The 25,612-nt window shown below is 46.2% G+C and overlaps 1 protein-coding gene across 2 annotated transcripts in view; it reads left to right on the top strand.

The window, feature by feature from the left end:
* The first annotated feature begins 1,196 nt into the window (after positions 1-1,196).
* Positions 1,197-25,612, top strand: part of stat5b (signal transducer and activator of transcription 5B) — an 82,339-nt gene continuing 57,923 nt past the window's right edge. The window contains exon 1 of one of the 2 annotated variants that reach the window (XM_012952833.3): positions 1,197-1,390. The gene's annotated coding sequence lies outside the window, so the exon portion shown is untranslated. Of the gene's footprint in view, positions 1,391-17,796; positions 17,818-25,612 lie in introns of those variants that run through there. The other variant, XM_012952832.3, reaches the window with a different exon arrangement.

Below are 25,612 nucleotides of genomic sequence, written 5' to 3' on the forward strand. Positions count from 1 at the left end.
AGGGGGCACTGCGCACACACACACACACACAGGGGGGCACTGCACACACACACACACAGGGGGCACTGCACGCACACACACACAGGGGGGGGCACTGCACGCACACACACGGGGGGCACTGCACACACACACAGGGGCACTGCACACACACACACACACACACACAGGGGGCACTGCACACACACACACACACACACACACACACAGGGGGCACTGCACACACACACACAGGGGGCACTGCACACACACACACACACACACACGGGGCACTGCACACACACACACACACAGGGGGCACTGCACACACACACACACACAGGGGGCACTGCACACACACACACACACACACACACAGGGGGCACTGCACACACACACACACACACACACAGGGGGCACTGCACACACCACACACACACACACACACACAGGGGGCACTGCACACACACACACACACACACACACACACAGGGGGCACTGCACACACACACACAGGGGGCACTGCACACACACACCACACACACAGGGGGCACTGCACACACACACACACACACACACAGGGGGCACTGCACACACACACACACACACACACACACACAGGGGGCACTGCACACACACACACACACACACACAGGGGGCACTGCACACACACACACACACACACACACACAGGGGGCACTGCACACACACACACACACACACACACACACACAGGGGGCACTGCACACACACACACACACACACACACAGGGGGCACCACACACACACACACACACACACACACACAGGGGCACACAGTTCAGCACATGAAGGCAGAAAACAAAGGCAGATCTCTCCCAGCCCCTTACTAAGCACTTCTCTCTATCTCTGTATTTGCTTATGTGAGCAATTGTGGCCCCATACAGATGGCCTGACTGCCAGTGGCTGCACATGTGGCACTATTATTATTATTATTATTATTATACATGTTACACATACATGTTGGCCACTGACTCACAGTTCTCTGCAGTTCCAGCTTAGATCTTCCCTGTCTTCCCTGACACACTCAGCTCTCTCTCTAGTTCCCGCCCTCCTACTACTCCCTCCTCCCCCCTCCTGCTTCCCTCCTCCCTGCATAGTTCAGAACTGCCTTGGCTTAGCCTGTGCTCCATAGGCCGGCGGCAATGTCAATCAATTTCCCTACTAGAGGCTGCCCCTGTTTGCCTATGCCCCATTGGCCGCTAGTGTTGTCAATCAATTTCCCCACTCGTTCCGTGCTCAAAGTGGAGGACGAAGGAAAGGAGCCTGCTGACAGACATTCCAACTCGTCTACGCCTCCTCCTTCTCCCTGGGGGAACCCGGGGGCCAAAGCACCTCTCTGGGGGGATCAGGGTGCAGCAGCGCACCCCCTGAGGTAAGGGCACGGTGCACTGAGCGGAGGGATCTGCTTGGCGTGGGGGGTTATGAGGGGAACTTGCTGGGGCTGCGGTGACGGAGATGACAGTTTCTGGAGAGTTGCCTGTCACATTGGCAGGGGGGAGGCTGCACTGTACAGGGGGGAGAGTGGGACATATTTGCTTGAGTTGCGAATGAGGGGCTTTATGCCTCATAAGAAGGTTTGCTTGTGTTTGTTGGTGCTGTCACACACCCACACCCCAGGTGCCTCCAGCCTGTGGCCCTACAACTCCCAGCACCCCTATATTTACCTTATTACTTGGACCATTCCCAGATGGTGGCTTTTCTGTTTCACTTCGTTTCATATTGTCTTATTAAGAAAAGAAACAGCAGATTTTGCTTTACTGCAATGTCGTGATGCACTGTATATAACGTTTATAATCCCCCCCCCCCTCACTTGGTCACTGTACTTAGACATGCAGCTCTGCCCATTTGACTTGTTTGTTTGTTTATATTGCAGCCCTTATCTGTGTAACGCCATGATGTGCCCGGTGGGGTGGGGGCTGTAAGGGCAGGCCTATGGGTCAGCGTAGGACCCAAAGGCCTGTATAGGAGCTTATGGCAGAGGCATTGCTGTTTATATCTGTCCCTTAACGGAATGTGCTCAATGGGACCTTGGTGCCTTTGTAGGGGCCACATTGTTTACAGAACCTTGGTGGTTTGGGTTGGGAACTGTTTATCTTTTGAGTTTGGTGCCTGAATTGTCCCACAGGAATCTGATTATTGGCACTAGCAGACGTCTTCTCATTACGCTCATTCTTGGCGATCCCCTTTGTTCTTTATCTAAGACTTGGTTAGTACCATGGATAGGATAAGCAGGATCCTTAGGGTGAAGACACACAGAGCTACTTAGTAGCAGCTACTTGTCACAGCTACCAAACTCCAGAAAATCCCCTGCCATAGACAATACTGAGAATTGCCTCTGCTAAACACACTGACAGTTATCAGTAAATGATCAGCATTTTAGTAGCTGCTACTAGTAGCTCTGTGTGTCTTCACCCTTTTAGATGTGAAAAAGTAGCTGCTACTACTTAGGGTGAAGACACACTGAGCTACTAGTAGCAGCTACTTGTCCACGGCTACTAAACCCCAGAAAATCCCCTGCCATAGACAATACTGAGAATTGCCTCCGCTAAAGCACACGTAGAGACGGTTATCGGTAAATGATTAGTACTGTCTATTTCTGTAGCTGTGACAAGTAGCTGCTACTAAGTAGCTCTGTGTGTCATCACCCCAAGGGTGAAGACACACAGAGCTACTAGTAGCAGCTACTTGTTGTGGCTACTAAAATAGACAATGCTGATCATTTACCGATAACTGTCAGTGTGTTTAGCAGAGGCAATTCTCAGTATTGTCTATGGCAGGGGATTTTCTGGAGTTTAGTAGCCTGTAAAAGTAGCTGCTACTAAGTAGCTCAGTGTGTCACCAGCCTACGTGAGTCTCTAGGATCTAGTAGAGGTTTAGAAAGGGGACACGCGTGTATATATATGTCTTTTTATTCAGTCTTGAATAGTAGAATGCTGACAGATTGTTTTGAAATGTCTAGATAATCTATACTGTCTGTTTAAAGGCATATACACCTTTTCATATATTTATTTTTTGGGGGGGTGTTACTGTACCTTTAAGAACCACGTGCCGTTAAAAAAGAAATTCCCTAATGAAAAAAAACAAATAGAATTCTTAGCAGCTTTCCCAATATTCATTCATGGCACGTTCGGCAGTTGTAAAAGTTCTTTTCTAAATGTAATTTCTATTTATAGTGTTTGTCTTTCCCTTTCTGTTCTGTGACATTTGAAACAGTGTAACAGAAGGCAGCAGATTAATAGCTCTGGGGGGGGGGGACGTGACTTCTGCTACATTGTTTCATCGGAACGGGAGAAACTGATAATTGCTTTCAATTGAAACGACTATTTACTTTTTTTAAAAGTATTGACAGGTTTTAATACAGGTATGGGACCTGTTATCCAGAATGCTCGGTATCTAGGGTTTTTTGGAAAAGGGGTCTTTCCATACCTTTTGTCTGCTAAAAAAATCATGTAAACATGATACTTAAACCCAATAGGATTGTTTTGCCGCCAATAAGGGGTAATTATATCTTAGTTGGGATCAAGTACAGGTACTGTTTTATTATTACAGAGAAAAGGGAATCATTTAACCATTAAATAAACCCAATAGGGCTGTTCTGCCCCAATAAGGGGTAATTATATCTTGGGATCAAGTACAGGTACTGTTTTATTATTACAGAGAAAAGGGAATCATTTACCCATTAAATAAACCCAATAGGGCTGTTCTGCCCCAATAAGGGGTAATTATATCTTAGTTGGGATCAAGTACAGGTACTGTTTTATTATTACAGAGAAAAGGGAATCATTTACCCATTAAATAAACCCAATAGGACTGTTCTGTCCCAATAAGGGGTAATTATATCTTAGTTGGGATCAAGTACAGGTACTGTTTTATTATTACAGAGAAAAGGGAATCATTTAACCATTAAATAAACCCAATAGGGCTGTTCTGCCCCAATAAGGGGTAATTATATCTTGGGATCAAGTACAGGTACTGTTTTATTATTACAGAGAAAAGGGAATCATTTAACCATTAAATAAACCCAATAGGGCTGTTCTGCCCCCAATAAGGGGTAATTATATCTTAGTTGGGATCAAGTACAGGTACTGTTTTATTATTACAGAGAAAAGGGAATCATTTAACCATTAAATAAACCCAATAGGGCTGTTCTGCCCCAATAAGGGGTAATTATATCTTAGTTGGGATCAAGTACAGGTACTGTTTTATTATTACAGAGAAAAGGGAATCATTTAACCATGAAATAAACCCAATAGGGCTGTTCTGCCCCCAATAAGGGGTAATTATATCTTAGTTGGGATCAAGTACAGGTACTGTTTTATTATTACAGAGAAAAGGGAATCATTTAACCATGAAATAAACCCAATAGGGCTGTTCTGCCCCAATAAGGGGTAATTATATCTTAGTTGGGATCAAGTACAGGTACTGTTTTATTATTACTGAGAAAAGAGAAATCATTTTAAAAAATTAGAATTATTTGCGTATAATGGAGTCTATGGGAAATTACTTTTCTGCAATTCGGAACTTTCTAGATAACGGGTTTCCGGATAAGGAATCCTATAACTGTACTATACTAAGTGGATTTTCAAACTGCCCAGGTATGGGCCAGACAGAGGGAATAAAGTAGACTTACATTAATGTCATAGAGACAAGAGAAAGGAGATCCCTGTCCCACAGGGCTTACTATCTAATTGGGTGGGATCTTTGTTGTCAGACGCAGTTGTCCACGTATAAAAATAATGGCATTTTTATTTCAATCTGATCTGTTAACTATGTGATCACTCAGCCGCTGTAGGAAATGCTGCATACTGCGCTATTGTCCAACCAGATAAAGAAAACCTGTTTTTTGTTCATTGACACACATTGTTTGTCGGATGCAGATGAAAACAAGAAACCAACTTCATCTCATCAGATTTTTTTTAATTACAGCATCAAGGATCGGGTTTTGTAGCATCCGGCATAATGCTGACGAGATCCTGTGGGTCAGATAAAGTCCACAAAGTCTGACAAAATTAAAAATCTCCCCCAAATCATAGAAAAATCTTAAGAAATAAAAGAAGTTGTATAGTAAAATAATTATTGCTGCTTTCCTATCTGTAAATAATTGAACTGAAAAAAAAAATGTTTGGAAGGTAAACTTCCCCTTTAATACATGTAAACAAGCCTGAAGCTTCTCAACCCATTTTATAAAAGCTGAGTGTTCTGTTTAATCTGTTTTGTTGTGGCCGTGCTATGTTTTGTTATGATTCCATTTGTGATTGAATTGGCTTATAATATATACTAATATAATATATATTCCTTGTTCTACATGCAGTAGGTTGATCCAAGCTAGGTGCCGATTGGGCAAGTTTGCCCATTGTTAGTAATTGGAACTGGAATAAATAGGGTAGTTGAACTAAAGTCACCCATACCCATAGCAACCAATCAGCAGGTAGTATTTACTGGTCATCTGTTTTAAAAGAGAACATTTGATTGGTTGCTGCTTTAGATTGTAAACTCTGCAAGGACTGGGACTGGGAATGAGGAAAATGTTGCCTAAATAAAACACACAGGGGTTAAGGTGGGTAGAGGACCTGGGTTTAACGGAACAGAAACACCAAAAAATTAAAATGTTTTCAAGTAAATAAAATATAATGTATTGTTGCCCAGCTCTGGTAAAAGCTGTGTGTTTGCTACAGAAACCCTACTATAGTTTATATAAATACCCCGCTGTGTAGCCCCGGGGGCAGCCATTCCTGCACTGGTACAGCTGGGGTGTTTGCTACAGAAACCCTACTATAGTTTATATAAATACCCCGCTGTGTAGCCCCGGGGGCAGCCATTCCTGCACCGGTACAGCTGGGGTGTTTGCTACAGAAACCCTACTATAGTTTATATAAATACCCCGCTGTGTAGCCCCGGGGGCAGCCATTCCTGCACTGGTACAGCTGGGGTGTTTGCTACAGAAATCCTACTATAGTTTGTATAAATACCCCGCTGTGTAGCCCCGGGGCAGCCATTCCTGCACCGGTACAGCTGGGGTGTTTGCTACAGAAACCCTACTATAGTTTATATAAATACCCCGCTGTGTAGCCCCGGGGGCAGCCATTCCTGCACTGGTACAGCTGGGGTGTTTGCTACAGAAATCCTACTATAGTTTGTATAAATACCCCGCTGTGTAGCCCCGGGGCAGCCATTCCTGCACCGGTACAGCTGGGGTGTTTGCTACAGAAACCCTACTATAGTTTATATAAATACCCCGCTGTGTAGCCCCGGGGGCAGCCGTTCCTGCACCGGTACAGCTGGGGTGTTTGCTACAGAAACCCTACTATAGTTTATATAAATACCCCGCTGTGTAGCCCCGGGGGCAGCCATTCCTGCACTGGTACAGCTGGGGTGTTTGCTACAGAAACCCTACTATATGGTTTCTGGAATGGCTGCCCCCGGAGCTACACAGCGGGTATTTATATAAACTATAGTAGGGTTTCTGTAGCAAACACCCCAGCTGTACCAGTGCAGGAATGGTTGCCCCCGGGGCTACACAGCGGGGTATTTATATAAACTATAGTAGGGTTTCTGTAGCAAACACCCCAGCTGTACCAGTGCAGGAATGGCTGCCCCCGGGGGTTACACAGCGGGGTATTTATATAAACTATAGTAGGGTTTCTGTAGCAAACACCCCAGCTGTACCAGTGCAGGAATGGCTGCCCCCGGGGCTACACAGCGGGGTATTTATATAAACTATAGTAGGGTTTCTGTAGCAAACACCCCAGCTGTACCAGTGCAGGAACAGCTGCCCCCGGGGCTACACAGCGGGGTATTTATATAAACTATAGTAGGGTTTCTGTAGCAAAGTCACATTATTTACTAGTGCAGGGAAACAGTACATTATATTGTGATTACTTTGATGCACTTTCCTTTTTTGGTGTTACTGTTCATTTAAGGATCTAGTGGTGCTGTGAGGTGTGGAGATGTGGGATAACCCCTGGGGTATAAATAATGGTGGTGCTGACTCAGGAAGCTGCGTTTCCGAACCAATCACAGAGGGTCAAGTTGTAAAATTTGATACAGAAAAAACAGTAATGTAACTGTAGGAGAAGCAGATCCCACTGCCACAGGTCCACTCGGGCTTACTTATCAGTTTTCGAGTTAATAAGCCAAACTCGTTTGAATAAAAAACTCAAATTCTTCCAGTTTACAAACTTGAAAAATTGAAGTTTGTGTCTATGGCTTTAGTACGACTCCCGTTGACTCCTGTAGAAACTCGCAAATGTTTACATTCAAGTTTGCGAGTTTTTTGTGCATTTCAACCCCAAAAAGAATTTGTTGCCTAATAAAAGAAAACATAATTCCAAGCAACTTTCCAATGTGAATTTATTGAATGTTTTTTAGTGCTGTAAAAGTTATGTGTAAATATAATTGCTATAGAAAGCTGCATTTGCTGAACTCCTGGTTGTTACTTTGTAAACAATGTTGCAAAGGTCGGTCTCCTTCGACGAGTCAGGTCTGTCACTCTGCTGCCTTGTGTTACATTGTTTCAGTCAGAGCCACCGGAGCAGGGAATAGAAAAGGACAGGCAAACACTACTTCTAATAGCAATTATATATACAGGTATGGAATCTGTTATCCAGAATGTTTGGGACCTGGGGTCTTCTGGATAAGGGATCTTTCCGTAATTTGGATCTCCTACCTTAAGTCTACTAAAAGGTTATTTAAACATTAAATAAACCCAATAGGATTGTTCTGCCCCCAATAAGGGGTAATTATATCTTAGTTGGGATCAAGTACAGGTACTGTTTTATTATTACAGAGAAAAGGGAATCATTTAACCATTAAATAAACCCAATAGGGCTGTTCTGCCCCAATAAGGGGTAATTATATCTTAGTTGGGATCAAGTACAGGTACTGTTTTATTATTACAGAGAAAAGGGGAATCATTTAATGATTAAATTAACCCAATAGGGCTGTTCTGCCCCAATAAGGGGTAATTATATCTTAGTTGGGATCAAGTACAGGTACTGTTTTATTATTACAGAGAAAAGGGAATCATTTAACCATTAAATAAACCCAATAGGGCTGTTCTGCCCCCAATAAGGGGTAATTATATCTTAGTTGGGATCAAGTACAGGTACTGTTTTATTATTACAGAGAAAAGGGAATCATTTAACCATGAAATAAACCCAATAGGGCTGTTCTGCCCCCAATAAGGGGTAATTATATCTTAGTTGGGATCAAGTACAGGTACTGTTTTATTATTACAGAGAAAAGGGAATCATTTAACCATGAAATAAACCCAATAGGGCTGTTCTGCCCCCAATAAGGGGTAATTATATCTTAGTTGGGATCAAGTACAGGTACTGTTTTATTATTACAGAGAAAAAGGAAATCAGTTTTAAAATTCTGAATTCTTTGATTACAATGGAGTCTATAGGAGATGGTCTTTCCGTAAGTCAGAGCTTTCTGGATAACGGGTTTCCGGATAAGGGATCCCATACCTGTATTAACATTTATTTATAAAGCGCCAACATATCCTGCAGCGCTGTACAATAAGTGGGTTTCATACATTGGACATACAGAGTAACATATAAAGCAATTAATAGCCCTGTCCAAAAGAGCTTACAATCTACTGTTCCTCCTTCCCACATTTAAATGGATCGCTAGTGCAGAACCTGGGGGGGCCCGCAGGATCTAGGCAGCAAAAAGCCCCGACTATCCCTTGTTATAGCCCATATATATATAATATACAGAGTCTGCTGAAGGTGGGAAAGGTCAGAGAAAAGCAGGGGGAATTAGAGGCAGCAGTGAGAAGGCAGAATAAGCATCAGATTGTTGCAGTGTGTGGCACCAAATCCGCACTCAGCACTCACACAGATCCCTTACTATTGCTTAACATGGACTTTTGTAATTTGAACTGCAATATGAAAGCTATCCGCCCCACCGAGCCGCAGCAGTGCATGAACGGCAGCCCATAGCCAAAAGGGACCGCTTCCCAGGTACCACTAGTAGCCCGAGTAAATGAGAAGAAATGTGTAGAAAGTAACACAAGATCATTTGCTTTTTAGAAAGGAACGGTATCCGCCGGGTTCGTATAGAGGCTGCTTGTGTTCTGCGCAGGCTGTGACACCGCAATGAATTGCACCATAGCATTAAAGGAACAGTAACACCAAAACAAGGAAAATGTTGTAAAGTAATTCAAATTTAATGTACTGTTGCCTTGCTCTTGTGTGTTTGCTACAGAAACCCTACTATAGTTTATATAAATACCCCGCTGTGTAGCCCCGGGGGCAGCCATTCCTGCACTGGTACAGCTGGGGTGTTTGCTACAGAAACCCTACTATAATTTATATAAATACCCCGCTGTGTAGCCCCGGGGGCAGCCGTTCCTGCACTGGTACAGCTGGGGTGTTTGCTACAGAAACCCTACTATAGTTTATATAAATACCCCGCTGTGTAGCCCCGGGGGCAGCCATTCCTGCACTGGTACAGCTGGGGTGTTTGCTACAGAAACCCTACTATAGTTTATATAAATACCCCGCTGTGTAGCCCGGGGGCAGCCGTTCCTGCACCGGTACAGCTGGGGTGTTTGCTACAGAAACCCTACTATAGTTTATATAAATACCCTGCTGTGTAGCCCTGGGGGCAGCCATTCCTGCACTGGTACAGCTGGGGTGTTTGCTACAGAAACCCTACTATAGTTTATATAAATACCCCGCTGTGTAGCCCCGGGGGCAGCCGTTCCTGCACTGGTACAGCTGGGGTGTTTGCTACAGAAACCCTACTATAGTTTATATAAATACCCCGCTGTGTAGCCCCGGGGGCAGCCGTTCCTGCACTGGTACAGCTGGGGTGTTTGCTACAGAAACCCTACTATAGTTTATATAAATACCCCGCTGTGTAGCCCTGGGGGCAGCCATTCCTGCACCGGTACAGCTGGGGTGTTTGCTACAGAAACCCTACTATAGTTTATATAAATACCCCGCTGTGTAGCCCCAGGGGCAGCCATTCCTGCACCGGTACAGCTGGGGTGTTTGCTACAGAAACCCTACTATAGTTTATATAAATACCCCGCTGTGTAGCCCCGGGGGCAGCCATTCCTGCACCGGTACAGCTGGGGTGTTTGCTACAGAAACCCTACTATAGTTTATATAAATACCCCGCTGTGTAGCCCCGGGGGCAGCCATTCCTGCACTGGTACAGCAGGGGTGTTTGCTACAGAAACCCTACTATAGTTTATATAAATACCCCGCTGTGTAGCCCCGGGGGCAGTCATTCAATGGGAGAAAAGGCACAGGTATTTATATAAACTATAGTAGGGTTTCTGTAGGTGCCCCCGCCAGCCGCGTCCCCTAACCCCACCTCCCACCATGGGACGCCGTGCCGTGCGCTGGCATGGGTCGGGTCTGGCCTAGTGTCCCGGCGGCCCAGTCCAACCCTTTCCCTGCCTCTCGCTCTCTTAGTCTTTTTCTTGTTCCATTGGCCCCCAACATTTCATGGCACAATGTGGCCCCCAAGCACTGGGCCCTGACACACAAGCATACTATATACAGTGTAGGACAGGAATTATTGGCAGGCCCGGATTTGTGGAGAGGCCACAAAGGCCCGGGCCTAGGGCGGCAGAAGTTTAGGGGCGGCATGCCGCCCCGCCGCAAGAACATTTTTTAATTTTGCTCCCATACGGAGCAGTCGGGACCTCTCCCCACTGCTCCGTATGGGAGTTAAAAAGAGCGTTCGCGCATGCGCTGGCGCTTTGCGCATGCGCAATGGGGAGCTGGCGCTTTGCGCATGCGCACTGGGGGCGCGCTTGCGCATGCGCACCGGGGGCGCATTTGCGCATGCGCACTGGGGTGCGCGTTCGCGCATGCGCATGGGGGACTCCCACAGGGGCGGCCTCGGGGCGCACCAAAGAGAAATCCGGCCCTGATTATTGGCCCCTAAAGCACACTATACACAGGGACAGACGGTGGGTACCCTGGGGGTAGCAGTATGATTTCCCAGAACCCATAGCAGCATTATTGGGCAATGGTTGTTAGGGGCAGGCTGGACAGCTTTATGTGGTTATTCCCCCTGGTGCGGGGCCCTATTGGCCCCAATAGGTGCAATTAGCCTAAGGCCGGCCCTGAGTACTTTTATTAGCTATTTATAAATATTTAGAGTAATGCTGATAATTGTGCTGCTGCTTTGTTGCATCTATAGAAAATAGAGGCTGTGTTTGTGTCCCCGAGGAACATGTTGTTCTGGATTTTTTTTGTTTTTTAAATGGTAAAAGGGCATTTCTTCCCCCCCCCCCCTTGTTTATTGCATTTTCCTTGCAAACGGCAATTAACATTCAATGTCAGGCAGAGAAATGAGAATGTTTCAAGGTGTTTATGCGCTGAATGTTTCTGCACTTACAGTGATAATTAAAATAATTAGCCAAAGATCGAGCAGATTGGCAGTTGTGATTACCCCGCGGCACAATGCGGTTCTCGGCGCCCGCAGAGACTTTAGTGTTCCGCTGACAGAGGCTGAATGCCTTGTGGCCTACAGACGATTGCCCGACGGCCAGCGCTTCCTATTCCCGGCCTGGTTATTCATCTCTGCAGGGACCCCCTTCGCTTCCACGCGTATCCCATTCAAGTAGGAGAGGATGATGGGTACTCCATTACAGCAGTAATGCACTGAGATTAGATGTTTGTAAATACAAGTTGGAATAGTTGATGCCCCCATTCTGTATGTAATTCAGTTTTTACCATAGGTGTCGGCAGGGCTGCCATCAGAAATCATGGGTTCCCCTCTCCCAGGGCCCCTTCCATCAGTACAAAGGACACATAGACATGAAAAGTATTCTGGCCCCCCTAGCACAGTGCCCCCTAATGCTATGCTGGCCAGGGCCCCCAATTGCCCCATAGACAGTACCCCCCATACACAGTGCCCCCATAGACAGTACCCCCCATACACAGTGCCCCCATAGAGAGTACCCCCCATACACAGTGCCCCCAATTGCCCCCCATAGACAGTGCTCCCAATTGCCCCCATAGACAGTGTCCCTAATTGCTCCCATAGACAGTGCCCCCAGTCGTCCTCGACAGTTGCGCCTCGTGCGTACTGATGTCACACGTACGCACGGGGCACAACCAATCAGATGACAGGGCCCAGCCGTAATACATTAAAGGCCCGAGCCAGTCAGAAAACTGTAGCACAGCCGGGCCCCCTTTAAAAGTGAAGATTGGCCGGGCCCGGGACAACTGTCCCCCCTGTGCTCCCCTGGTGGCGGCTCTGGGTGTCGATCTGTGTAGATACATAACAAAGCTTCCATCTTTGTTATGCAGCAACACAGAAGTAGTAGAGATAGAGGAGGAAGGGTGGGCTTCAGGGGGGCTGTCTTTTGCCACAAAAAGTGGGCGTGGCTGAAAATTTTGGGGACAAGCTATGAGCAAATCCTCCCTCTCCTGGGCCCCCCAACCAAAAACATAGTCTGCTGCCCCCGGTTCCTACTCCTCTTCCTGGGCCAGCTTTGGTACATTGGGGCTGGATCCCTAGGGCTTTGGGCTGATCTGCCTGTTGCAAGAAAGAGGAAGACAGAAAAGGAAAGTGGAAGGAAGGGCTGGACACCCAGTGACTAAGTGATACAGTATATGCATTTTATTATTAAAAATAAAAGGGGTGTTTACATTAAACATACAGATTTACATACAAAAACAACTAATAACCAATAGAAGAGCTAAACAAGCTGACTGTATACAGGGGTGTATATGAGCCTGGTGCTGCCCTAGGGACCCAAATACGCCCCAACATCGTACGCATCACTTCCACAGAACCCCCGACCCTCTACCCCCTCAGTTCCCCATCTCCGTCACCAGATCTCCTATGGAAATCCGCAGTGTATGCTGGGGGCATCTTATTATAAATACCCCCCTGACTGTATACTTTTGCCTGTTTTCCCCCAATGTGAAGTCGGGTTGCCACCTAGTTCGGGTCGGCTATTTGTACACCCACACACAACCCTAACCCGGCCTTTTCCACCCACACCCAAACCACCCCGCCGCATCTATTTATAGACCCATCCCGCCTATGACATTACGGAGGGGGCGGGGCAGGGCCGGCCTATAAATTGATGCCACCCGGAAGTGGGGTTTAAGGTGGCCATACACGGGCCGATTCTAACTGCTGATATGGGTCCCTTAGACCGACTCGGCAGCTTATCGGCCTGTGTATGGGCACTACCGACGGCCTGCCCGACCGATACCTGGCCTGAATTCGGGCAGATATCGATCAGGCAGGTTATAAAATTTAATTGGATCGGGGACCACGTTGGCTCGTTGATGCGGTCCCCAAACCGACTGCGCCCATTATCGTCATTTTAATTCAATCGTTTGGCCCCAGGGCCAAATGACCGAATTAGCCTAAATTCACCCCAAAATCGCCCACCTGTAGGTGGGGAAGATCGCCAAGCGAGCAGATCTTAATGTGTATGGCCACCTTTATTTAGGTCATGGGCAGTGAGGGAGGCAGAAGGGTTCGACCTGCCCACCCCTGATCCCCCCAATCTGTCCAAATCTTACATTTTTTTTTCTTCCTGCATCTGCTCCATAATTTACCCTCCAGCTGTCCTCATGTCAAGCCCCACCCCCTTTCTGTCATTACTCCGCCCCTGTTACATCAAGCCACACCCCTTTTTGCCCACCCACCAGTGGTCGGTTAATATTATTAAGGTGCCAATGCTAATCTGAGGTTTATAGCCAATATGCTTGCCAATCAGAGTTCAGTACAAGTTATTTATTATACAGTCACATAGTTTTTGGTTTCATGTTGGAATCCTTGTCTGTGCAGTTAATATTTCTCATCACTGGGTAAAACGATGAGCCCAACATTGTTGTCAAACTTCATCACTTTGTGAAAAAATGTTAGTTCAGCAATTCCAAACTGCTGAATAAGCATCTTCATTAATTAAATGCACTCCATCCCAGAGGGGCAGCACGGCCTGTAGCCAGGATTGTTTGTAGAGAGAAAATATTCTCTTGCCCCCCCCCCAGTCTAAAGAGGGGACACAGATACTGCCCTAAACCTCAGGGTAATATACATATTTATAGATATACTTCCATGTAGTACCTATACATTTACTATACAGTACTTTGATTAAGCATCAACTAATATTTATAGAGAGAGAGATTGATTTTACCTGGGTGTCTGGACTGTGCCGTTCTTCTGCATTGTATCTATCTATCTATCTATCTATCTATCTATCTATCTATATATGAGAGATCCATAAGGTACACACCATACACAGTTTTACCTGGGTGTCTGGACTTTGCTGTTCTTCTGCATTGTTTACATCTATCTATCTGTATATGAGAGAAGTAAGGTACACACCATACACAGTTTTACCTGGGTGTCCCGACTGTGCTGTTCTACTGCATTGTTAATATCTATCTATCTATCTATTGTGTGTACATTACGTCTCTCATAGATAGATAGATAGATAGATAGATAGATAGATGTAAACAATGCAGAAGAACGGCACAGTCCAGACACCCAGGTAAAACTGTTTATGGTGTCTACCTCTCTCTCTCGATAGATAGATAGATAGATTGATAGATAAACAATGCAGAAGAACGGCACAGTCCAGATACTCAGGTAAAACTGTTTATGGTGCCTTACGTCTTTCTCTCGATAGATGATAGATAGATAGATGAATAGATAGATATAGATAAACAATGCAGTAGAACGGCACAGTCCGGACACCCAGGTAAAACCTGGGTGTCAGGACTGTTCCTTTCTTTTGCATTGTTTATCTATATCTATCTATTCATCTATCTATCATCTATAGAAAGAGATGTAAGTTACACACCATAAACAGTTTTTTTTGGTGGCTCGACTGTGCTGTTCTACTGCATTTTTTATATCTATCTATCTATCTATCTATTTATCATCTTTCTATCTATCTTTATATGTGTTTGAATGTGGAAACCTATAAAAGAATACAGTAGATATATTGGTGCTACATCTATGTCTGCACAGAGATCCGCACATATAATGAAGTAGTTTGAGGCCCATTCAGAATGTAACTCTGTCGTATGAATCAATATATTATAATGTCGTTGCTTTTCCCCCTCCTCTTGGTTTCAGGAGCAGTAATTTCTCTATATTTTCCGCGCAGGTTTTTTACTGTATTATGGATGTGTTTGTAGCACTGAGCTATTTCCTTCATGGTGAGATACAGAGGCCTTACTCTCCTTGTGCAAGGAGGCCCCAGCTTGAGGCCACAGGGGGCAGAGAGAATGCAGGGAATGACTGACATGTAAAACCTGTGCAATGCTAAATATACTATTTACTCTGCCTTATATCTCATAGAAAACCCTTAACCCCTTTCCCTGCCAGAAGTAGCCCGTATAAGCCAGAAGTAGCCTGTATAAGCCAGCAGTAGCCCCGTATAAGCCAGGAGTAGCCCCGTATAAGCCAGGAGTACCCCCCTATAAGCCAGAAGTACCCCCCTATAAGCCAGAAGTACCCCCCTATAAGCCAGAAGTAGCCCCCTATAAGCCAGAAGTAGCCCCCTATAAGCCAGAAGTAGCCCCCTATAAGCCAGAAGTACCCTCCTATAAGCCAGGAGTACCCTCCTATAAGCCAGGAGTACCCTCCTATAAGCCAGGAGTACCCTCCTATAAGCCAGGAGTACCCTCCTATAAGCCAGGAGTACCCTCCTATAAGCCAGGAGTACCCTCCTATAAGCCAGGAGTACCCTCCTATAAGCCAGGAGTACCCCCCTATAAGCCAGAAGTAGCCCCGTATAAGCCAGGAGTAGCCCTGTATAAGCCAGAAGCAGCCCTGTATAAGCCAGAAGCAGCCCTGTATAAACCAGAAGCAGCCTCGTATAAGACAGAAGTATCCCGTATAAGGCAGGAGTAACCCAGTATAAGCCAAAAGTAGCCCCGTATAAGCCAGGAGTAACCCAGTATAAGCCAAAAGTAGCCCCGTATAAGCCAGGAGTAACCCAGTATAAGCCAAAAGTAGCCCCGTATAAGGCAGGAGTAGCCCCGTATAAGGCAGGAGTAGCCCCGTATAAGGCAGGAGTAGCCCCGTATAAGACAGGAGTAGCCCCGTATAAGGCAGGAGTAGCCCCGTATAAGGCAGGAGTAGCCCCGTATAAGGCAGGAGTAGCCCCGTATAAGGCAGAAGTAGCCTGTATGTGGCTGATAGAGTAATAGAAACAGAGCCAATGGATCTGAGCAAAACAGAACATTTGTACCGGATGCCCAACCGCTGGCTTTCCAGCTGTCTAAAAGCCTTTATAGATCACATTTTTGCCCAACTAACCATATTCGATTTTGCCCAACTAACCATATTCGATTTTGCCCAACTGACTATATTCGATCTTGCCCAACTGACTATATTCGATCTTGCCCAACTGACTATATTCGATCTTGCCCAACTGACTATATTCGATTTCGCCCAACTGACTATATTCGATTTCGCCCAACTGACTATATTCGATTTTGCCCAACTTACTGTATTCGATTTCGCCCAACTGACTGTATTCGATTTTGCCCAACTGACTATATTCGATTTTGCCCAACTGACTATATTCGATTTCGCCCAACTGGCTATATTCGATTTCGCCCAACTGACTGTATTCGATTTCGCCCAACTGACTATATTCGATTTCGCCCAACTGGCTATATTCGATTTCGCCCAACTGACTGTATTCAATTTCGCCCAACTGACTGTATTCGATTTTGCCCAGTCTGTTTTACCCAGTTTCATTTTTACGCTGAACTGTTCCTTTAAGGCCAAAGCGAAAGTTGGCCACATAGGGGTTGATTTTTCATACAAATCAGTCAACAGTCAAACCATATGCTCGGCGTGTTGTTTTTTTTTTTTTTAGGGGGGCAGGGTGACCCTTTTTTTTTCCCCTTATCACCAATGGTTCCAGTAATTAATCAGCTCAAATTGGCCGTTTTAGACGCGGCCGCACCGTATCCAGCTGAGCTCGCTGTTGGACATCCTGAAATCCAACCCACGGGACACCGGGCTAACTGCGGTGTTTACAGTGTGCGAGCGGATCCGGTACTTGGCTGCTGATTAGGGGATCCAATAAAGGGGAACCAAACCCTAAAACCTTTGCATTAATGCAATCCTTATCTTCGTCTTTAAAATAAATAAATAAAAGTTGTAAAGTGCAAATATTTTTTTCTTTTTTTTCTTTTTTCTTTTCCTCGTTACGCAGCAGAGCTGACAGCTGTTGTGCTGGCCGGCCACCAGAATGTTAAATGACTGATGAAGGACACTGCACATTTCTCTCCCCTTCTCTTGTTTTGACTTTATGGTGGCCAAGGGGGTACAAAAGCTCTCTCTGGTCTACTGGGAAGGCTTTTCACTAGATTTTGGAAAAGGGCTTTTATAAAAGAGGAATCTGCTCAGGGCCCACTGATTTTGGGGGCCACTATGTCTGTATTAACTTTTTTTTCTTCTACCCCCCCCCCCTTCGTCCCTGGGCAGTGTTGATTCTCCCCCCCCTCTACTACCCAAGCCCCCAGGCTTATCCTGACTGTGAGCACAGAACGAATGGGGAATTTGATTGACTTCACTAGAGCCAATAGAGCATAGGCAAAGAGGGGCAGTAACTAGCGGGGGAATTAACTGACATTGCTGCCGGCCAATAGCGCACAGGCTAAGCCGGGCACTTCTGAACTGTGCCTGGGGGTGGGAGCAGGAGGGGGGGCAGGAGTGGGGGGAGGAGGGAGCAGGAGGAGGGGGAGGAGGAAGCAAAAGGGGGGCGGGAACTAGAGAGAGAGCTGAGTGTGTCAGGGAAGACAGGGAAGATCTAAGCTGGAACTGCAGAGAACTGTGAGTCAGTGGCCAACATGTATGTGTAACATGTATAATAATAATAATAATAATAATAGTGCCACATGTGCAGCCACTGGCAGTCAGGCCATCTCTATGGGGCCACAATTGCTGCTCACATAAGCAAATGCAGAGATAGAGAGAAGTGCTTAGTAAGGGGCTGGGAGAGATCTGCCTTTGTTTTCTGCCTTCATGTGCTGAACTGTGTGCCCCTGTGTGTGTGCAGTGCCCCCTGTGTGTGTGTGTGTGCAGTGCCCCCTGTGTGTGTGTGCAGTGCCCCCTGTGTGTGTGTGCAGTGCCCCCCCTGTGTGTGTGCAGTGCCCCCCCTGTGTGTGTGTGTGCAGTGCCCCCTGTGTGTGTGTGTGTGCAGTGCCCCCTGTGTGTGTGTGTGCAGTGCCCCCTGTGTGTGTGTGTGTGTGCAGTGCCCCCTGTGTGTGTGTGTGTGTGCAGTGCCCCCTGTGTGTGTGTGTGTGCAGTGCCCCCTGTGTGTGTGTGTGTGTGTGTGCAGTGCCCCCTGTGTGTGTGTGTGCAGTGCCCCCCCTGTGTGTGTGCAGTGCCCCCTGTGTGTGTGTGTGCAGTGCCCCCTGTGTGTGTGCGCGCAGTGCCCCCTGTGTGTGTGTGCGCAGTGCCCCCTGTGTGTGTGCGCAGTGCCCCCTGTGTGTGTGTGTGTGCAGTGCCCCCTGTGTGTGTGTGTGTGCAGTGCCCCCTGTGTGTGTGTGTGTGTGCAGTGCCCCTGTGTGTGTGTGTATGCAGTGCCCCCTGTGTGTGTGCAGTGCCCCCCCCCGTGTGTGTGCAGTGCCCCCTGTGTGTGTGTGTGCAGTGCCCCCTGTGTGTGTGTGTGTGCAGTGCCCCCTGTGTGTGTGTGTGTGTGTGCGCAGTGCCCCCTGTGTGTGTGTGCGCAGTGCCCCCTGTGTGTGTGTGTGCAGTGCCCCCTGTGTGTGTGTGTGTGCAGTGCCCCCTGTGTGTGTGTGTGTGTGCAGTGCCCCCTGTGTGTGTGTGCAGTGCCCCCCCTGTGTGTGTGCAGTGCCCCCTGTGTGTGTGTGCAGTGCCCCCCTGTGTGTCTGTGCAGTGCCCCCCTGTGTGTGTGTGTGTGTGTGTGCAGTGTCCCCCTGTGTGTGTGTGTGTGTGTGTGTGTGTGTGCAGTGCCCCCCTGTGTGTGTGTGTGTGTGTGTGTGCAGTGCCCCCCTGTGTGTGTGTGTGTGTGTGCAGTGCCCCCCTGTGTGTGTGTTTGGCTCAATATCTGTTTCACCTGCTGTGGGCCCCGGGCATCAGGGTTATGCAACTGCCATTGTATTTAATCCATAATAATAATAATTATTTAGTTGTGCAGATGTTAAGCCGGGCATACACGTTATACCCCACACCCCAAATACATACAGACAGGTTAATGGCTCCTGATACAACTGCCCCTATAGTGTGTGACTGAGATGGGGACCTTAGATTGTAAGCTCCACTGGAGCAGGGACTGATGGGAATGTGATAGGTACCTTAGATTGTAAGCTCACTGGGGCAGGGACTGATGGGAATGGGATAGGGACCTTAGATTGTAAGCTCACTGGGGCAGGGACTGATGGGAATGTGATAGGGACCTTAGATTGTAAGCTCACTGGGGCAGGGGCTGATGGGAATATGATAGGGGCCTTAGATTGTAAGCTCCACTGGAGCAGGGACTGATGGGAATGTGATAGGGACCTTAGATTGTAAGCTCACTGGGGCAGGGACTGATGGGAATGTGATAGGGACCTTAGATTGTAAGCTCACTGGGGCAGGGGCTGATGGGAATATGATAGGGGCCTTAGATTGTAAGCTCCACTGGAGCAGGGACTGATGGGAATGGGATAGGGACCTTAGATTGTAAGCTCACTGGGGCAGGGGCTGATGGGAATATGATAGGGACCTTAGATTGTAAGCTCCACTGGAGCAGGGACTGATGGGAATGTGATAGGGGCCTTAGATTGTAAGCTCACTGGGGCAGGGACTGATGGGAATGTGATAGGTACCTTAGATTGTAAGCTCACTGGGGCAGGGACTGATGGGAATGTGATAGGGACCTATGATTGTAAGCTCACTGGGGCAGGGACTGATGGGAATGTGATAGGGACCTATGATTGTATATTTTAGGACACACTTTACTGCTGCGCTGCAAGTTGGAGTGATATCCCTCCACCCCCCCCCCCCCCCCCCCCCCAGCAGCCGATCAGCAGAACAATGGGAAGGGAGCAAGATGGCAGCTCCCAGTAGGTATCAGAATAGCACTCAATAGTAAGAAATCCAAGTCCGGCTTGGGACTCCTTCAATTACATGGGAGTAGGAGAAACAATAGGTTAGCTGAAAGCAGTTCTAATGTGTAGCGCTGGCTGAAAGCTCAGACTCGGGCACAAGGCACTGAGATGGCGCCTACACACCAATATTACAGCTACAAATACATTTGTTGGTTTAGGAATAAAAGGTTAAATGGCAGAGGGAATTATTTGCTGTGTAACAGTGTCATTTAGAGATAAAAAGTGCCCCATAAATATCATGGGAGAATCCCTTTGAATTATTTGTAAATGTTATTACTATTGAAAGCAGCGCTTGTCCGTCCCTTCCAGTTCTGGTTCTGACACAATGTTGCAGAAGCCGCTGATTTACAGCCCTTGGAAGACACATACAAGTCATAGTAGGAACAGAGCAGGCTGTCGGTACAGTCAGAAGAGAAACTTAAACGGCACAGAACAAATGCTGCTTTCATTTACAATTTAAACCCACTGAATATGTTTCATGTATATTGGAAAGTTGCTTAGAATTGGGTTGCCTTCCCCTTTAATGGGAAGTGTAGGCTATTTTTATGGATCAAAGGCTTTTTACATTTATTGTATCACATGATTGTTTTGATATAATCAAGCCCTTGTTCCTTAGAATAACCATCCCAGTGCCCTGGAGAATTTCCAACTGAACTATATCCTATAAAATTCTGCTATTTCTCTATGTTATAATCAGTGGTTCCTTACAAAACCTTCCCTTTTCAAACCATATACAGGTATAGGACCCGTTATGCAGAATGCTCGGGCCCAAGGGTATTCCGGATAAGGGGTCTTTCCGTAATTTGGATCTCCATACCTTAAGTCTGCTAAAATATCAATAAAACATTAATTAAACTCAATAGGATTGTTTTGTATCCAATACGGATTATTTATATCTTAACTGGGATCAAGTACAGGTACTGTTTTATTATTACAGAGAAAAGGGAATCATTTAACCATTAAATAAACCCAATAGGGCTGTTCTGCCCCAATAAGGGGTAATTATATCTTAGTTGGGATCAAGTACAGGTACTGTTTTATTATTACAGAGAAAAGGGAATCATTTAACCATGAAATAAACCCAATAGGGCTGTTCTGCCCCAATAAGGGGTAATTATATCTTAGTTGGGATCAAGTACAGGTACTGTTTTATTATTACAGAGAAAAGGGAATCATTTAACCATTAAATAAACCCAATAGGGCTGTTCTGCCCCAATAAGGGGTAATTATATCTTAGTTGGGATCAAGTACAGGTACTGTTTTATTATTACAGAGAAAAGGGAATCATTTAACCATGAAATAAACCCAATAGGGCTGTTCTGCCCCAATAAGGGGTAATTATATCTTAGTTGGGATCAAGTACAGGTACTGTTTTATTATTACAGAGAAAAGGGAATGAGTTTTAAAATTCTGAGTTATTTGATTAAAATGGAGTCTATGGGAGACAGGCTTTCCGTAATTCGGAGCTTTCTGGATAACGGGTTTCCGGATAAGGGATCCCATACCTGTACCTTAAATACTGCATTAATTTTTGTCTCTCTCACATAAGCCTCGTCTGACTTTCTGAACTGCTCAGACTTAATATATCAGTTGATACATTGCTCAATAGCATCAAAGAAATGCCAGGAACTAATATACCACTTGCAACAGTTGCTCCAGGAAGCCCCAGGAGCATGCTCAGTAGGGACTGGAGCTTCCGTCGCTGTGCATTATAGGAATGTATCAATGGATGTATAAATAAATATTTCAAACTGGAACAGTGAGAGATTTGGCTTACTGAGCTTTCTCAATGAAAGAAAGGGAAAACAAGATAAATTCATAATTAACGTTTACGTATAAAACCAGCAAAAAATGGGAAATAACATGAAATAGAAAAGCAATAATTTCTGTGAAGCTAAACTGCTTGTGTAAGACACACAGAGCTACTAGTAGCAGCTACTTGTCATGGCTACTAAATGCCAGAAAATACCCTGCCATAGTGATTACTGAGAATTGCCTCCAGGGTCAAACTGGGCCAGCAGGACACTGGGAAAAAACGCAGAACCGGGCCAGAACCGATCCCCGCTGGGTGCTCCAGGGCCCGCAGGTCCCCCTCTCCCGACATCCCTAAGTATGTGCACCCAGGGGAGGGGGTTGGCGGGGGGGTTACCTGGGGGGAGATTGTGGGGACCACAGCGGGGGTCCCTTGGTGGGATGTGGGGCCCCTGCAGTGGAAGCCCTGGTCGGCCCTGCACCCCCGAATCCGACCCTGATTGCCTCTGCTAAAACACACATAGAGACAAATATCAGTAAATGATCAGCATTGTCTAATTTTGTAGCCACAACATGTAGCTGCTACTAGTAGCTCTGTGTGCCTTCACCCTTAAGGTAGCCATACATGGGAATATTCGCTCATTTGGTAAGGTCGCCAAGCGAGTGGATCCTTGCCCTATATGGTGGGCATAGGTGCCGTTGGATCGGGGATCACATCAACGAGCCAATGGGGTCTCCGATCCGATGGAAAGTCAAACCTGCCTGATCGAGATCTGCCCAATTTTTAGGCCAGATGTCGGTTGGAAAGGCCCATCGGGGGTGCCCATATACAGGCAAATAAGCTGCCGAATCGGTATAAAGGACCCGAATCTGCCCATGTGTGGCCGCCATTAGTCCTGACTCCCTTTTAGGAGAGTGTGCAGCAACCTAAATTCTGATTTTAGCGATTAGGTCTTAGACGTTTTCTGTAAATCCCTTAAAATCAAGTAGGCGGATGAAGATATACGAAGCTCCTGGGAATTCCGTGATCCTCAAGCCTTCATAGACCCACGGTATCGCCCATAACTAGTCCTATCCTTATATGTTTTTGTGTGGGGCACTTCATTGTAAGAATACAGCAATGCCATATGGGCCAGCAAATCCTGTAGGCTTTATCAGCAAAGATCCATCGAGATGTTTTGGGTTTCACTTTATCATGTTTCCTCTATCCCGCCCCCTTTCGGAACAGCCTTCTATCTCGCATTTCTATTCTCACTTTCAATATACTTTTTTTTGCATTGCTGAGTTGCCAATTTGCCCGTCTCAGAATCAGCAGCTTATCTGCCTGTGTATGGGCCTTCCATGATGGCCTATCCCAATTAAATCTGGCAGAAAATCAGATCGATATGTATCAGGCAGCTTCTAAAATCCCATTGGGCAATGGCCAAATAGATGTCCACCATGATCAGATTGTTGGCCTGGAGGCTAAATGATTGGATCAGCCCAATTTGGCCCAGAATGTAGGTGGCCTATTTGGGCAAAGATCAACTCAGACTGATTTTATTATGCATGGCCAGCTTCTCTGGTCAAATATATCATTTCCATTGGTCCTTTTGAAGTACTGTGGGATTTGGCTTTCCAGACCATTTAGGGGTGTATTTCTTAACACTGGAAAGCCGTTTGCACCACTTTGGTATTGCAATGGGAAGGGCTTTCCACCAGCAACTTCTATTGTTGCCCGCAAGTAATCTATCGTGGGCAACTAATCCGCTACATGGGTCTTTAAGGGTGAAGACACATGGAGATACTAGTAGCAGCTACTTGTCACTGCTAAATAATAGACAATGCTGATCATTTACTGATAACTGTCTCTACGTGTGTTTAGCAGAGGCAATTCTCAGTATTGTCTATGGCAGGGGATTTTCTGAAGTTTAGTAGCCAGGACAAGTAGCAGCTACTAAGTAGATCTGTGTGTCTTCACCCTTAGGGTGAAGACAAACAGAGCTACTAGTAGCTGCTACTTTTTCACAGTTGCTAAACCCCAGAAAATCCCCTGCCATAGACAATACTGAGAATTGCCTCTGCTAAACACACGTAGAGACAGTTATCAGTAAATGATCAGCATTGTCTATTTTAGTAGCCACGACAAGTAGCTGCTACTAGTAGCTCCATGTGTCTTCACCCTAAGGGCGAAGACACATAGGATGATAAGTCACCATGATTTTTAAAAAAAGACTAATTGCAGCGATTTTTCCGGCGTAGGGTACTGTATAAGTCACACGCACCAGGTTTTGCTGTGCGGATTAGTCACTGCGAGTTTTAAAAATGTTGCTGCAACTAATTGCCTTGTGTGTATTTGCCCTTAGGGTAAAGACACACAAAGCTATTAGTAGCAGCTACTTGTCTCGGCTACTAATATAGACAATGCTGATCATTTACTGATAACTGTCTCTACGTGTGTTTAGCAGAGGCAATTCTCAGTATTGTCTATGGCAGGGGATTTTCTGGCGTTTAGTAGCCATGACAAGTAGCTGCTACTAAGTAGCTATGTGTGTTTTCACCCTTACTGTTCCTTGTGTTGCAGTTACTGTCCATTCTGTTGCAGTTAGGGTGAATAAAAATATAAAAATATTAGTAGCAGCTACTTCTCGTGGCTACTAATATAGACAATTCTGATCATTTACTGATAACTGTCTCTACATGTGTTTAGCAGAGGCAATTCTCAGTATTGTCTATGGCAGGGGATTTTCTGGCGTTTAGTAGCTGTGACAAGTAGCTGCTACTAAGTAGCTCCGTGTGTTTTCACCCTTACTGTCCCTTGTGTTGCAGTTACTGTCCCTTGTGTTGCAGTTACTGTACCTTGTGTTGCAGTTACTGTCCCTTGTGTTGCAGTTAGGGTGAAGACACACAGAGCTACTAGTAGCAGCTACTTGTCACGGCTACAGAAACAGACAATGCTGATCATTTACTGATAATTGTCTCTACGTGTGTTTAGCAGAGGCAATTCTCAGTATTGTCTATGGCAGGGGATTTTCTGGCGTTTAGTAGCCGTGACAATTAGCTGCTACTAAGTAGCTCTGTGTGTCTTCACCCTCAAGGAGTGCACCACTTATCTCTTCCTCCCCCCGCAGAAGATTTGCTCATTGAGAGCCCATTGAACCCTCGCTCATCTTGCTGCAATCCCTGGCAGGATACGTGACTTAGCCGAATGTTTTGGCAAGTTGCGCAACTCTCTGCACTCGTTCCAACTCCCAGCCGCCCTGCAGAGCCAAAGTGCTTCTGTGTTTAACGCCTTGTGGGCAGTTTTTTCTTTTTACTCTTGTTATGAACATTAACCGATAACGTAGTTGCCAACACCTGAAAACGATTTACTGGTCACTTTGCTGCTGGGTTATTGCTCCGCATTAAATATAAATAGCCTAATATGCCACACCCGCTGTATAATGATTATTATTATTATCCTTTATATGCTGCCAGGGCTTCGGCTGCGGAGCTTACACTTTATTTTCCTTATCACATTCATACAAGACACCCGTGCATCCCAGGGACTTTGGGAAAGGGTGAAAAGATCACCATCTATTCTGTGCTACACTACAACTCTTGCAACAATGTAGCAGAAGTCAGTTCTGTTCCAGGTCTGTAAATGGGGTTGCCATCCAGGGTCGGACTGGGTGGTGCAGGGCCCCACCATGGCCTCCACACCCCCCCCCCCACCACCCATACAACCCCTCCCCCAAGCACGCCTAAATGAAATTTACCAGGGGAGAAAGACTGGCAGCCCA

The sequence above is a fragment of the Xenopus tropicalis genome, chromosome 10, assembly GCF_000004195.4.
Source record: "Xenopus tropicalis strain Nigerian chromosome 10, UCB_Xtro_10.0, whole genome shotgun sequence".
In the NCBI taxonomy this organism is placed as follows: domain Eukaryota; kingdom Metazoa; phylum Chordata; class Amphibia; order Anura; family Pipidae; genus Xenopus; species Xenopus tropicalis.